General features: G+C 43.1%; 2 long non-coding RNA genes across 2 annotated transcripts in view; one reads left to right on the top strand and one right to left on the bottom strand.

The window, feature by feature from the left end:
* Window positions 1-13,932, top strand: part of LOC121659633 — a 45,764-nt gene that overhangs the window by 15,447 nt on the left and 16,385 nt on the right. The gene's annotated exons all lie outside the window — the stretch shown is intronic.
* Window positions 1,386-13,531, bottom strand: LOC121659632. Its single transcript, XR_006014403.1, has 3 exons — window positions 13,393-13,531; window positions 10,639-10,718; window positions 1,386-2,083 (listed from the first exon to the last, which is right to left on the bottom strand). It is a non-coding gene; the product is annotated as an uncharacterized LOC121659632 (long non-coding RNA).

Raw genomic sequence — 13,932 nt, 5'->3', positions numbered from 1 at the left:
CAGTTTTGTTTGGAGAGGTGCTGCATACCTACACCCTGTAATCTCCCAATGTGCATCTGCAGCTGACCCCACCTACTGCTTCTTATAAAACTTAGTTTTGCTGCTTTGGGGAAAATATAGACCGTCTATAGTTGGAAAAGCTGTGTTTTCACTTGCCTCTGAATTATTATTTTTGTTTGTTGCAGAGGGCTTAATCCCTTTCAAGCCCACAACCCCATTGGGGCTGCAATAAATCCTGAAGAGATGCTTCAGTGTAGTCATGTCTGGCAGCTGTGCTGTCATTTGCCAATGTCAGAATGGAGGTCCTACTCACGCCACAAAAACTGACATAAAGATAAAGAACATTTTTATGGTAAAAAACTAGCATTTCACAACAGCTGGAGAACAGGAGATACCTGAAAGTAGAAAAGTTACAGGTAGAGTCCCTTAAAACTGCACTTATTTAACATGCCCTCTTAAACAGCCATGCCACAAAAACGAAAAAAAAATAGCTGTTAAATGAGAAAATATATGCACAGGTTTGAAAAATCAATCAAATTTTACATTCAACATGAAGAGACTTAAAAAACCAGTGAGGCTAGTGAGGCACAGTGTTGGGCTTGGATATACCTGGGATAATTTCCAAGCCAGACTCATCTACTTCTAGATGTTTTTTTCTGCAGAGACCTTTGTTTCAAACCATACACTGAGCAGTCCCAGCATGGGCTGCCAGCCTGTCCTCTGTGCCCACTTGTTGTTATTTTGTTAGCTAACAAACCACTGTCCTCTCCTTCCCCAGCTCAGATCCTTGCTGCTGCTGCTCTCCTGCAGCCAGAGCAGCTCTCTTTGGTCCAGGGCATCCCTAGACAGCAGCTGTTGATCTCACAACAGCACTGGAGCTGGGGCTTGTCTCCTGCTGGACATTGTGTGGATAAGATCAGCACCAGGAGGCCCTGCTTTCTGCCTCCACTCCTACTTCACAAAAGAAAAAGACGTGTGGCAGAGACTGTAAAAGCAGGATTTTGGATGTACACAGCCTGTACCATATTACATTGCATTTCATTGCTTAGCACAAGGTAAGAAAGTGTGCAATCTGCTCAGATGTTTATAGATGTCAGACCAGGCATACTCTGCTCTTCCACAGTAAGTTGGACACCCAGCTTGCACTCTTGAAACTATCCCAAACTCAGCTTAAGTTAATATATATTTGTGGACCCCCTGAACAGGTACCACTAGGACTAAGCCTGACTCCAGATGAAAGTGACTACCTTGGGCATCAGAAGGGCTGTAACCTTTGAGTTATTGATCTGTTAGAAAAAAATTGCAAAATGATTTGAGAACAGTGAGAAAAAACCTGGCGGCTGAATTCACGGTAGAATGGCACACAGCTTTACTTTCCACATGTGAGTTCCCCTCATAGTAGTAGTAGTAGTAGTAGTAGTAGTAGTAGTAGTAGTAGTAAAAAATAACAACAACAACAACAACAACAGCAATATGCTTATTTTGTAAATTTAAATGTTTGAGGAGGTACTAAACACCTAAACCTGAGCTCTTCCAAGTTGCTCTCTGGTTCTTTGTTTTTGGAGCTATGACAAGCAACACCAGCAAGCGCCTGTTATGCTCCAGCCCACTGGTGTTTCCAGATGGTGCAACCCAGTTAGAAAGCTGGTCCACTGCAAGGAGTTTGTAACTAACAGGTTGGATTACTTATTTGCAACCAGCACCACAGCTGAAGTCTATTCTTCACAACATACTTCAGCAGAAATTAATTTTAAAAAAATTGAGACTTTAGTACTATCTTTAACATATACCATATGCCTGATGTTCCTGTCTGAAAGCTTTATTATAAATCAGCTGGGACAGGAATTTTCATGGCTCTTTTCATTAACATGAATACTGAGACAAGTGAATGAATAATACTCAAAATTTCAAGTTGATGTTTTTGATTACAAAAGCTCATCCCACAACTGTATACTTCTGAATATCTCTCAAAATCTTCTGCTTGTTGCTTCTGAATATGCATGTAATGGAGATTGCAGTTGTGCTGCAGCGTTGTAAAACTGTTCAATTTTTGAGTCTTTGAAATCTTGTACATCTCTATGTTCTACAACAAAAAATGAAATCAGAACATAAAATTAACTTTTTTTCCATCAAAGTAGCCTATTACAGCTAGTACTCTTTTAAACAAGAGATAGAATATGATGGCAAATGGTAGAGCGATATGAAATTGCCTGTATTTGCTCTTCTATTATGTGCTTGCAGTAACTGAAATTAGGTTGAGGGTGAATACCACAGGTGTCCTAATTTCAATTTTTTTTTTTTTTTAATAAGCCAGAAACGAATACTAAAAAATATGTACACATATGCTGCTAGGAAGACATTTGGTGCACTTGATACAATTGTTACCTTTTAGAAGTTGTGAAACTTATTTTTGGCTGCTAAGTATCCCCATTTCATGTATGTGAGTAACAGAAGAGAATTAAGAAGTGAAAGTGTTTTGATAAAACAAAATGTCCTTTATATGTTAATGTGAATTCCAGAGGGTTTTTGCAGTTTGAGTGTAATGCTTGCTGGGCAACTGCTGTTACTGAAATGGGCTGCAATAACAAGACCTTAATAGTTAGCTTTGGTAGAGGGAGACTCACAGGAGCCAGGAACTTCCATAGAGCACAAGTCAAAGGGGCAACTTTTCAGATTTTCCCCTAAATATAGCTCTTTCTGGCAATCTCAGAAGTTAAACAAGCATTGGATGTTGTCATTAGAGTCTCTGGAGTGAGACTGGAGGTATGTGAGAGGCTCCACCTTGAGCTCCCATGGAGGTCACGGCCAGAGAGCAGAGGTGAGGGGTAGGTGAGGCAGGGGTTGCACCCACATAGAATTGAGTAATTCAGAGTTTGGATGACAGAATGACAGCCTGTCTTGATATAATCCTGGGGGATGGGGCCAGAGAGGTGAAAGAAAGTATGAGTTATGTCAATATGGAATTTATCTAGATTCCTTTCAGGCTCTTGATTTTGGCTGTACATGACAAGGATGTGCAGCCCCTCCTGTCTCATGCTGTGATTTAGAGCTGTACTCTTGCCTCTTGGTGGCTGTGAGGATTTTGACATGGCCAAGTTTTCCAGATACTTATAATTTTGAAGTTTTCCCTCTGTGTCTCTGTTTGAAAAAATAAATCCCTCTTGCTTGTCTTAAAACCCATCTGGATATTAAAACAGCAGGATTTTTATTTTCTGTCATCAAATAGGTTGTGCCCTACAAATGCAAATTTAGCTTATTAGGGGCTGCCTATGGATTGGGGATAAGCTTGGCAACAGTATGGATGAACAGAACAGGGAAGAATGTCTTATAACTGTATGAATGGTTTGCTTTGATGTTTCAGAAAGAGACCAAATTTGCTACATAGAACAATTGAAAAAAGAAGCCAAAGGCTTAGGGGGTAACTGGTGAAGTCAACCTCTTTTCTTCCTTCTCCCATCAAACATCCTGTAGTAACTTGGCTGGGATTCTTCCTGAGACAGTGGTTTGCAACCCTTCTCTGAATTGGACCTGTTCCCCTTCCATGAGCTTGTTCTACCTGCTGAGAATAGGAAATTTGGTGGAATGTCTCCTGCAGCTTTGGGGTAACAGCATGTTGTCTAGTGGCATGAAAAATACAGTAACTCAATAAAGGTTAATATCTGTCACCAATTAAAAAAAATTAAATTATTTTCTCTTTCCATTCTTCTGTTCTCATTGTGCCTCAACTCTCACCCATCATGAGAGATGCTACGAGTAACTTCTGAGAAGAACAGCCTGGGAAGGACAGTACTATTTGCATGCTCCTATTGCCCTTCCATTCCCTACTGCAGGTTTTAGCAGTTGAAGATGTTTGCCAGTAGCAATATTTGGTGCAAAGACTGCTGTACTGTGTTTAATGGTGATGAACAGGAATTGACTCTGCCCTAAAGTATTAGTGCAAAGAAGAAGAAGGAAGAGTAGTGTCATAAGGGACCTCGTATTTCCAAAATCAGCTCTGAGACACTGTGTACCCACCACAGTGCTATGAATACTCCCACAAGCTTAGCATGGGTTTCCGTGCTGGAATGTGACAGGTGCCAGTCCTCTCTCCCACTGGCAGCACTGCCAGTGTAGCTGCACCCTGGTCCAGTGGCTGTTCCCTCGTACACACAAACATACTTGTCCCTTTCCACTGGCACAGGGTCTGTGCCATGCTTTTCATGGAGAAACTATTTATTCTTGTCTCCCAGAGGTGGTGGTGGTGGTGTCTTGGTGTCATTTCCATGGTGATGGGTTTTAGCAGGCTTCTCCTCAGGTGCCTTGCCAAGGCTTTGCATGGAGCAGGCTTCAGGCCACCCTTGATGGTGCCCATCCCTTGCAGAACTAAGTTGTCCACACTGGGAAGGGAGAACTACTGGGAAAGGTGTAGCAGGTTGGTGAATTCATGAAGAGGACCTTGGAAAGGCAGAGATCCTCCTTGCATGGGAGTCTGTGAGAAGTGCAGTAGGGGGAAGAAAGAATGTCTCCTGTGACAGAGCCATGGCTCCTTGAGAGAGCTGTTAACTCACCTGCCTGAGTTATCTTCACTTGGCATCAGCAACTACACTATCTGAGAGAGACCAAGGACAAAGGAGCTCAGGGCCATTCTGCTCTCCTCAAGAAGTCTGCTGCCTGTTCTGCCTATACCAGGAACCAGCTCTGTGCTGGATACACTTTGTTAGTGTGCTGGCATTTGGTGCAGCCCCTTCCAGACAGCCACCCCTAAGAATTTCCCTGGATCCTCCTCATTCGTGAAGAGTGATACCCATCACAGACCACAGCTGTGGTGAGGTAACAAGTCCCTCCTGGGAGAAGGCATGCACTGTTATGGGTTTTTGCCTACCAGTAAAGAGCTTCTTCATAGTGAAGAATTACTTATGCAAGTAGATGAGACTGTTCTCCTGGAAACCAAGTCAGAGCTTCATGCATCTGTCAGCCTCAGGAGACTAAAAGAACTTTTCCAGCCCCCTCTCTCCTGCTTCTTCTGCAGGCTTGATCTTTACCCTTTGATCTCCGGATCTACAGCCCTGGAAAAACAACAGTTTCACTGGGGTTGGGGCAGAGCCCTCACATCTTCCAGGCTGTAAATCTGACTATTGTGTTTGAGCATTGCCTGTGATGCTTCTTATCGAGATTATTGTTCCACCCTTTCCTGTTTGGTTTCTTTCACAATTCCTTTTGAATGGGCTCCCTAGTAAAGAGCCCATCATAAACAAACACATCGAGCTTTGCACAATGCAAAATAACATTGATTTCCCAGTTTTCCTCCCCAGCGGTATAAAAAATGCACCCCAAATATAAAATGAAAGAATCCCAAAGGGATGGAAATCATCCAAGAAAGTCATACCCTCGAGTGGCAAACCACCACTGGTGTATCTGAGATCCACCCCCATCTAGTTTCCAGCTTTCCCAGAGTTTTCATAAGCGGGAGAAGGCAGCGGTGTGTGCCCACAGAGCCCCCCCACCCCACTCCCAGTAGTACCCCCCACTCCAGCCCTCAGCAAGGTCTCATGTTGATTCGGTGTCCTCTAGTGGCAAACATGCGACAGAGACACCAGAGCAGTGGTGTCGGGGTCCCTTCCTTGGCTTGTCTTGGGGAGGGGGAAGGGAAGCTCGGAACAGGCAGCAACACAGTGGGACATGGGGACCCTCTGCCTGGCTTCAGGAGAATCAGGAGAATGTGGCCTTGAAGTAAATATCTTGGGGAAAAGAGGTCTATTGCACACATCATCCAAGCCACGGATGCAATGTGTGGCAATGTGATAGCCAAGTAAGTCGCAGTGTCACTGCCATCTGCTCCAGTCCTTGGAGTTAGACATGCCAAAAAAGGCTTCTGGAGAGTGCTGTCAGTAAAATACTACAAGATATTCTTACAGGTGAACAAACTGTCCAAAAATCGTCAGGGCTTTTCCCTACAAATGATTGAGATACTTTCTTAAGGTAGAATTTACAGCTTCACTTAGGTGAAAGATAAAGTGGCTAAGCTGTAATAGTGAGACGGAGCCCCCCGCTTCTCTGCCACTGGCTGGGAGCCAGTTTTGTGGGGCAGCAGCAGCAGCAGTTCTCAGGGGGCTAACAGAATGGCCCCAAAATATCTTGTCTGTATCTCTGGGAATAGCACACTCATTCTTCATCTTTTCAGCATGTTAGCATAAATTCTTCTTGTCAAATTCACTAGCCTTTAATTACTGAAAGTATCATAACAAAACTGCATTTAAAGTGCTTTCACTGATCTCCAGAATTCTATTGCAATTTCTTGTTGTTTATTTTTCCCCAACCTCTGTTCCCATTCTACCAAATTCTTCTGATCTCTGTTGGATGCTACTTCCCGATCTATGATTTAGTGATTTCAAATCCCTCCAGACTCTGGGTATGTTTTCTGTCTGGAGATGGACTCTGGCTAAGCTCATTTCTAGTGGTGACATGAAGGCATGACTTGTTATTTTGGCATGCAGCACAAGTCGATAGAGAAATCAGATCAAATGGATCTCTGCATTAGATGAGCTTCCTGGAAAAGATGATGCACTCTTAGTTGTTATCACCACAAGTTCCCAATTAAAAATTTGTCATGACACTACCGCTGAGGGATAATGATTCAGCTTCTCAGATAATGGAGTGTTTATCCACACCAGAACACAACATTTTTAGTGGCCATAAAATGCCCCAGAATATCTTTCTGTGCTGTAAAACCATGTATCAAACCTTTGGCTGTAATTCTCCCACAAAAGTGAAATTGAGCACTGTCTAGTGTTTTCCTTAAACAGATGCAGAAAAGCTTTTTTCTTCCTCTCCCTCCCTTCTTTTTTTCTATCCCTGAAGGGCAAGGAAGACTATAAAATGTCCGAGGCTTTTCAGATTATACTGGTTGGCTGGTTTTATTCACTGTGTTGGGAGAAATCAAGACTGCAAAATGACCTTATTTCTACATCTGTTTGCACAATGTTTTGCATCTGACAAACTGGTTTGAACATGTCCAACATACTTTTTTTATTTAATAATCCACATTGTTTGGATAAAATGCAGAGCCAGTTCTTGGAGGTCGTACAGGAGCCCAGACCTTCTCCCAGCCTTACTAAGTGTTGAGAACCTACTAAGCCACTCAGAACTTTCTCTCTCTCTGGTCTCAGTGAAATTGCCTTGCAAGGTGGATCCACTTCGGAAAACAGGCTTAAGGACTTAAAAATTAAAGGCTGCTCTTGGGATCCAGCTAGAAGGGAATCAGCAGCTGCTGTCCACTGGGAGAATCCCAGAACCTGACTCTTTACCCTGGTGAGGGAGGCAGAGGATCTGCTGAGGATGGCAAATGGTTTTACCTAAGATGGTAAAACACCTCTGGTCCTATCACCTGCTTGGACCAAGCCACAGCTGTGTAAATACAGGCTTGCTGCCTTCTGCCACGTAGGGATATGTTGGGATAGATGCTGAGTTCATTGGCAGCAATCACTCCATCACCTCCCTGTCACCGTGGGCTGTCGCAGTGGAAAGCCTGGCCCTTCTGCACCATGTCATCCCTTCGTGTTTCTCCCTTGCAAGGAATATCTGCTTCCAATCCTTCAAACACAGCATGGCAAACCCCAACTTTGCCCATGTGGCTAAAAGCTTAGTGCTGGTTCACATGGTGCTCATTGCGTTACTAGTGCTCCAGGAATGGATGGAAAAGGCAGGGCTCACACTAGGAGAAGGCAGTGAGGTTGCTTTAGGGCTCCACTGGAGGTATTTTGCCTCAGATACTCCTAGCTGCTGCTGTACATGGAAGCCCAGGGGAGCTGGGAGCAGCTGCCTCTGTGCTAACTGAACTGGGCTGCTCCTCTGTGTCTGCGGAAATAATGCTCCTTGTAACTCTTGTCAATTTTTGCTTTTTCACACCACGTTCTTTAAACCTATCTACAGCTCCCTGCTCTTTCACCTAATTGCTGACTGGGCAAGAGGCAAGACACTTTGTGTCTGGCTGGAGACATGGCCAAATAGCCAAACAGGCCAGAGGAAGAAGGCTTAATTTGAAACCTTTCCTCTGGTGAAGATTTGGATCTCTTCGCTCTCTAGATGCTGATTTTCATGCAACTTTTAAAAACATTACTTTTTTGAGGACTGTGAGGTCCTGTCAGATTGCATGAAAACAAGCCAAAAATTCATCCAGAAAACTTCAGGAAGAGCTGACAGAGAGAGAAAGAGAAATTACATCATCTTCATTTCCATTGGAACCCAGGCTAACAGGAAGATTTTTATCCTATCAGTCCACTCTGAGTAGTGAAAATATATAACAGATTATATGATTTGTGGAACTGCAGGCCATCTTTATGCCCTCATGAGTCTCCACCATCTACTCATTGTTACCACTCAGCCTGACCCTCATCCTTGTGCCAGCAATGCTGTCCACATGATCTTGCAGAGAACAGCAGAGCAGCAGTTCTCTGGCCAGCTCTTACTCCCACTCTGGGCTCATCAGGGTAGGTGGAAGCTCAACAAGGATGTGAAGAAATGTGTTTTGTGACTGGAGTGTCTAGATCCCACTTTTATGTGCTCAAATTCTTTTCTCATTGGACCAGAGTTCAGAAGCTACCAAGGAGCTTTCCAGGGAATCTACAGTGAGAGATTTTCAGTGAGTTGAGGCACCCTCGCATAAAAGCTCTGATGGACCATTTGACCTTTTGCTTCAGACTACCTAAAAAATTTGCATTTATGTTCTGAATAGTTATTATGTATGACAACTTAATAGTCCTGTATTGTTTTATCTTTCCAAGCACCTTTTTTTTTTTTTTTTTTTGTATCCTAGAGGACATGAACCAGAATTTGATGCCTAGGAAGAAATGGGAAGTTTCCACACTGCTCTACCAGTGTGGTGTCACCTTTCTTCTTAGAGAGACAAAGTGATGTAGTGATAGTGCATATGCTTTCTTCTGAACAGGGATTTGACAAAAGTTCCCACAATTAGCTATTCAGTAAACAAAGAGATAAAGGTCAGGCCTGATCATGTAACCAGGTAAAAACCAGAAGGATCTGGCTTGATAACACATAGATCTGTCTTGACTGATGGTTTCAAAATATTTTTCTTCATAAGCTAGTGGAAGAGGGAATGAAGAAGATCAGACATTAATCTTGCACGTAATGGTTTTTCTAGTTTAATAAAAATACTGTGTGACTTACTAGTCAGATGGACCAAACTCAGCTACCCAACACAATGATACAACATCATATTAAATACTGCATATGCATGTGGAAAGAGTAATTTGAGTTGGGAATGGTTTTTAGCCACTCAGGAAATCAGATGCCATTGTGGATAGCTCAGTGAAAACATCTGGTAGAGAGGATCAAAGGCACATGCTATTTTGGGTTGGAGTGTTATTGAAAGTAATACGATAACATAATGTTTCAATCAATAGTGTTTGGTAGGTTGTGTTCAGTTTCAAATGTAGAGGTACAGCCAAAGAAGCACACTGGAAAGAACTAGATTTGCAGAGGTGGAGGTGCTGAAGAGACGGATGCTGGGTGGTGGATGCTGGGCCAACAAGGTGGCTGGGCTCTCCTCCTGATACTGTTGTAGGATTGTGGGACATTTAAATCAAGACACCATTTACTTACTTGCCATAAGGCAGGGAGTTGTAACTGCTTAGTTGTGGCAGTTGTAGATACTCCAGCACTAGAAATCTTTACCTCAGGGCTTGATTTTTTATCTCCACAAGAATTCAGGTCTGTGCTGACATGAGGAGAGGGTACATAGCAATTCTTAGCCTTAAAATGTATCCGTTAGGATCAAATAAGAGGGGAAGGAGAACATAAGGAGAAAATGAGTGACAGTTCAGAGATTACATAAAAATTCTAGAAACACATTTGAAGTAAAGGAAGAAGCATGCCGATTAATTTCTCACTGAGGAAGACTGGTGAACAGTAATAGGCCCAGCAAAAAAGCTGTGTTCCTAGTTCATCCACATTTATGTAGCCAGAGTATCCAGGTTTAAAATCACCAGATATAAAATATTTTGTCCCTGTCTGAAAACTTTTCATTGTCCTAGAAAGAAATATGACCTACGTGTCTAAACAACACCTGGTTTTTTCCCTTTGACCAGTCTACAAAGAATGAGTCTGAAATAATCCACGTTAGTTTTCTTCCCCCCATATTTCTGGTTCCAACAGAGTTTTGCCCATGAGGGGCTCAGTACATGGACTAGAACAGCAAGCATTTTGATAAATTAGTTGTCTTAACAGGGATTGATGAATTTTGTCATGAGCTAGTAGAGAAATGCAAGGCATAATCAATCTAAGATGGATGGGGGTTACCGTGGAGAGCAGGAGAATTCCAAGTTAAATCCATTGGGGAAGTGTCATTATTAAGCTTCAGCTGATTGGTTTATAGAATCATAGAACCATTAAGGCCGTAAAAGATCTCTAAGATCATCAGGTGAGAGCTTCTGTGTCTAGTAAAGCAAAATCAGATGTAGGGTTACAAACAAGATGCAGGCATTTATGCAGAACAAAGCAAACCCATGGGGATCTGGGGGCTATAATGGAGTGCAAACCAAACAGTCTCCCGTATGCAGAGCCAGAGCAGGAAGCATGGGGAGGCACTGCCCTGCCACTCTGCTTACTGAGCAGCACTAGTGAGCATTGAGGTAGACTGCTTACCTTTTCATCTCATTCTCTGGACTTGCTCTATAAAACTTACTCTGCTATTTTAAGGTGATTCTGGAGCATATAATCAATATCTGGAATAGTAAATGCAGACAAATTAGATGGAGACCAAAGGTGGGCAAAAGAAAAACTCCTATGGATTTAGAAAACAGGCCATGTGAAAAAGGCTGAGGACAATATGCAATTATTTGGGTTGAATGTTCTGTTTAAGGCAGCTGAAAAAGAAAAGATCAAACATGGAGAGTGGCTATTTTAGTGAGCTACGCTGAATATTTAGCTTGGATAGCACACGCCTCAGAATTCCTTGTTGCAAAGCCTGCTTCATGTTTGATGTCATGTGGCTGTCTATGTGGCCTGGCTGGCCATGTGTTCCAGAACGGCATACCACCTTGAAATAAAATCTTGGAAGCATGACAGCTCTGCTGCTGTTGATATGACCACTGCATTTGCTCCCAGAGAACCACTGTGGGGTTCTGGGTTTCAGACCTTGGGTGGAGGATGATCAGGGCACATGCTGTGGTCCTTGCAGAATGTGGTATCTAGTACCTATGACAAGAAAATAAAAAAAGGGATTTTGTAGTGTTGTGCCATATTTTTGCATCAGGGTATGGAGACTCTTTGACAAGGCGTTCCTTCCAAGGCTGTGTCTTGGCCAACAGAGGCCAAGTAGGCTAACCCATGGAGCATTATCTTCAAAAGCTCTTCTTAGGCTTCTTTGTGCAGTGAAGCCTAATAATTCACAGGAAGAACAGGTAAAATGTTAATTACATGCTGTTTGAAGACTGTTCGGCAACAGCCAGCTCTGAAGTGGCCAATCTTTCATGGTCTGGGAGCCAGAAGCCAGAAAAAATGTGGCAATAAAGGGAATGGGACTTAAAGCTCTCAATTTATTATTTCAAAGATTTTATGACCAAACGTTGTGCTATTTACCTAATATTTGCTTTCTTCAACTCTTTTTAAAACTACCAGTAAGTATGTTCATTATTATATACAATCATTTGTATCTATCTGCAAAATCCTGCCCTTACAGCAAACTTACTGGCTATGGTTACCCAGAGGCAGAACTACAGAATGAAGCCATCCAGGATTAGTGTCTCCAGGACTGTTTCATGCTACCCTGCAGCACGTGTAAGGCTGAAGCTTGGCACCCCAACACTCTGCAAACCACCCCCCAGGTGCTGCAGCCTCACCTCAACTCCTGGGACTCTACATCTTTACTTTCAAGTACATGAACAGTAAAAGGCTTGTTTTAGCAGTTCCCAGCTGCTGTAAGCCATGGTTTCCAGCGCTCTCCAGCCTGAAAGAATAATCTCCATCTGCCCAGTCAAATACGAGTGCAGTGGGGAACAGCTCAGATGGCTCTGTGCAAGGCTGAAGGGTGTTATTGCCTCAGACTGTGCCTTTTAAGGGGTAAAAAATGGTCAAACCAGGCAGGTTAGTCATAGGTGGTACCATGAAGAAGATGCACAATTTTTCTCCAGTCGTACTAGGGATGTGTCATCTGAGGAATGTGACTGAACAAGTTCCACATGGGGGCAAGAGTCACCAAACATCCAAAAGCACCACAGAATCGTTAAGTTGGAAAAGATCTCTGATATCCTTGAACTGAACATGTTGCAATGGTTGAATTTACAACTCTATTACCCACAGTGAGCAAAGCCAGTGTGAGACCAGTGCCACAAATGCAGTGGGTTATTATCAGGCCTTTTAAAAGCAGTTGCTGCCACATTTAGGTGTATCTCATAAACCTGGTTGAAATTTCCCCCCATTTTGCAAATGCCTGTTTCTAATGAGAAGTGATGGACCTCTGTGTTCGGTAGCAAGCCATACAGGTCTGAAGAATCAGATGTGAAAGTCTGAAGAGGCTGGAACTTTCACTTATTTTGCTCAAATTTGGTCCCAATTTCAGAATGAAATGTGTTGAGACAGTAGTGACCACACTACCTGCAAGGACAGCCCTCACCTGGGAACACGTCCTCTGCCATGGTTTTCTGGCTTAAAGGACAAGCAGGTCACCCCTCAGCTGTGATCACTGATCTTGGTCTTTGGGCTACAGGCTGAACTGCAGCCTCAAGTTGCAGATAAAGCCATCGGCATGGTACTTAGCCTAGTGGAGTCCAAGCCAGCCGGAACCTTTTAGCACAGCAGCAGTACAAATGTTAATAATAAATCAGTGAATGGTTGAGAGATTTGCCCTAAAAGGAAATCTCTCCAGTTCTATTCTTTCCAGCTATGTTGTTTCTGGGAGGTTGCTGTGCTGTTTTCCTACAAAAAAAAAGGCCCTTTCTTCTCCTCAATGTGAGATGCCAAGTCTTGAGGTCCCACTGCTCTGAATAATTAAGAACAGAAAGTCCTTTCCTACAATGTGACTTAGGCCTTGTGATTGCCTATGGTCTTCTGATTTCTGATTCTGACTTTAAATGACCAGATTTTGAATTCAGTATGAGGCTGAATAAGTAGTTACTCATACATGCAACCTGATTTCATCAAATGGAGCTAGCTGAGCATGACTGCTTAGCTGCTGGTGTAAAGAGCTCATGACCTGCTTGCAATGACAATATGGTCATTTTTAGCAACAGTACATTTTCCTTCCATTTCAGATTTAGGGCAAGTATGCTCCCGGACACAGGAAAGAAACGCAGTATCCAAGGTTCCTTGTGAAAGAGAGGAACTGACTAACTGAACAAAAAGTGGGGGAAGAGTCCTCAGCTGAGCATGTCAAGCCCATGAATCAAGTTGTGTTATTACCTTTTGGTGTTTTTTTTTAGCCAGTGTGCTAATCTGGTGACTCAAGTGGGTCTTAGGAGGCAGGAGAGGGCAGTCTGACCTCTTGTAGCCCCTGAGGGATGCCACTGTGATTTTTCCAAAGCAGCAGGTGTTTATTCCAGAGACCTGGCAAAATGCAAACCCCGGATTAGAGCTGCCATCCTTGAGCAACTACTATTGAATGCATAAAAGCTTTGCTTCAATAAGAGCTGGATGCAGACCAAAGATGGTCTCAGGGTCTGACCACGGAGGTCTTACCCTTAATTCTTCCTGTTTTCAGTTGAAAAAATTGTTTTGTGGCTGTGTTCCTGCCTGCAGTTTTGCTGTTGCGTAGCTCTGTGTTTCAGCCCAGAAATGGTAACATTTACTAGCGGCTGAAATACCTCATCTGTTACCTCATCGGTTAAAGAGGTGTTAGATAACGATACTTCGTCAGTTAAAGAGCAATTCGGGACACTTTGGATTTCATATGAAGACAGATTTGTAGATGTTAAGCCTGTTGAACAGACTTACTTTTGTGGG

The sequence above is a fragment of the Corvus kubaryi genome, unplaced genomic scaffold, assembly GCF_017639235.1.
Source record: "Corvus kubaryi isolate FWS band 111438036 unplaced genomic scaffold, C.kubaryi_AGA036_p1.0 137, whole genome shotgun sequence".
In the NCBI taxonomy this organism is placed as follows: Eukaryota; Metazoa; Chordata; class Aves; order Passeriformes; family Corvidae; genus Corvus; species Corvus kubaryi.
Note: the sequence above shows the minus strand (reverse complement) of the source record. Positions and strands in the feature narration are given on the sequence as shown.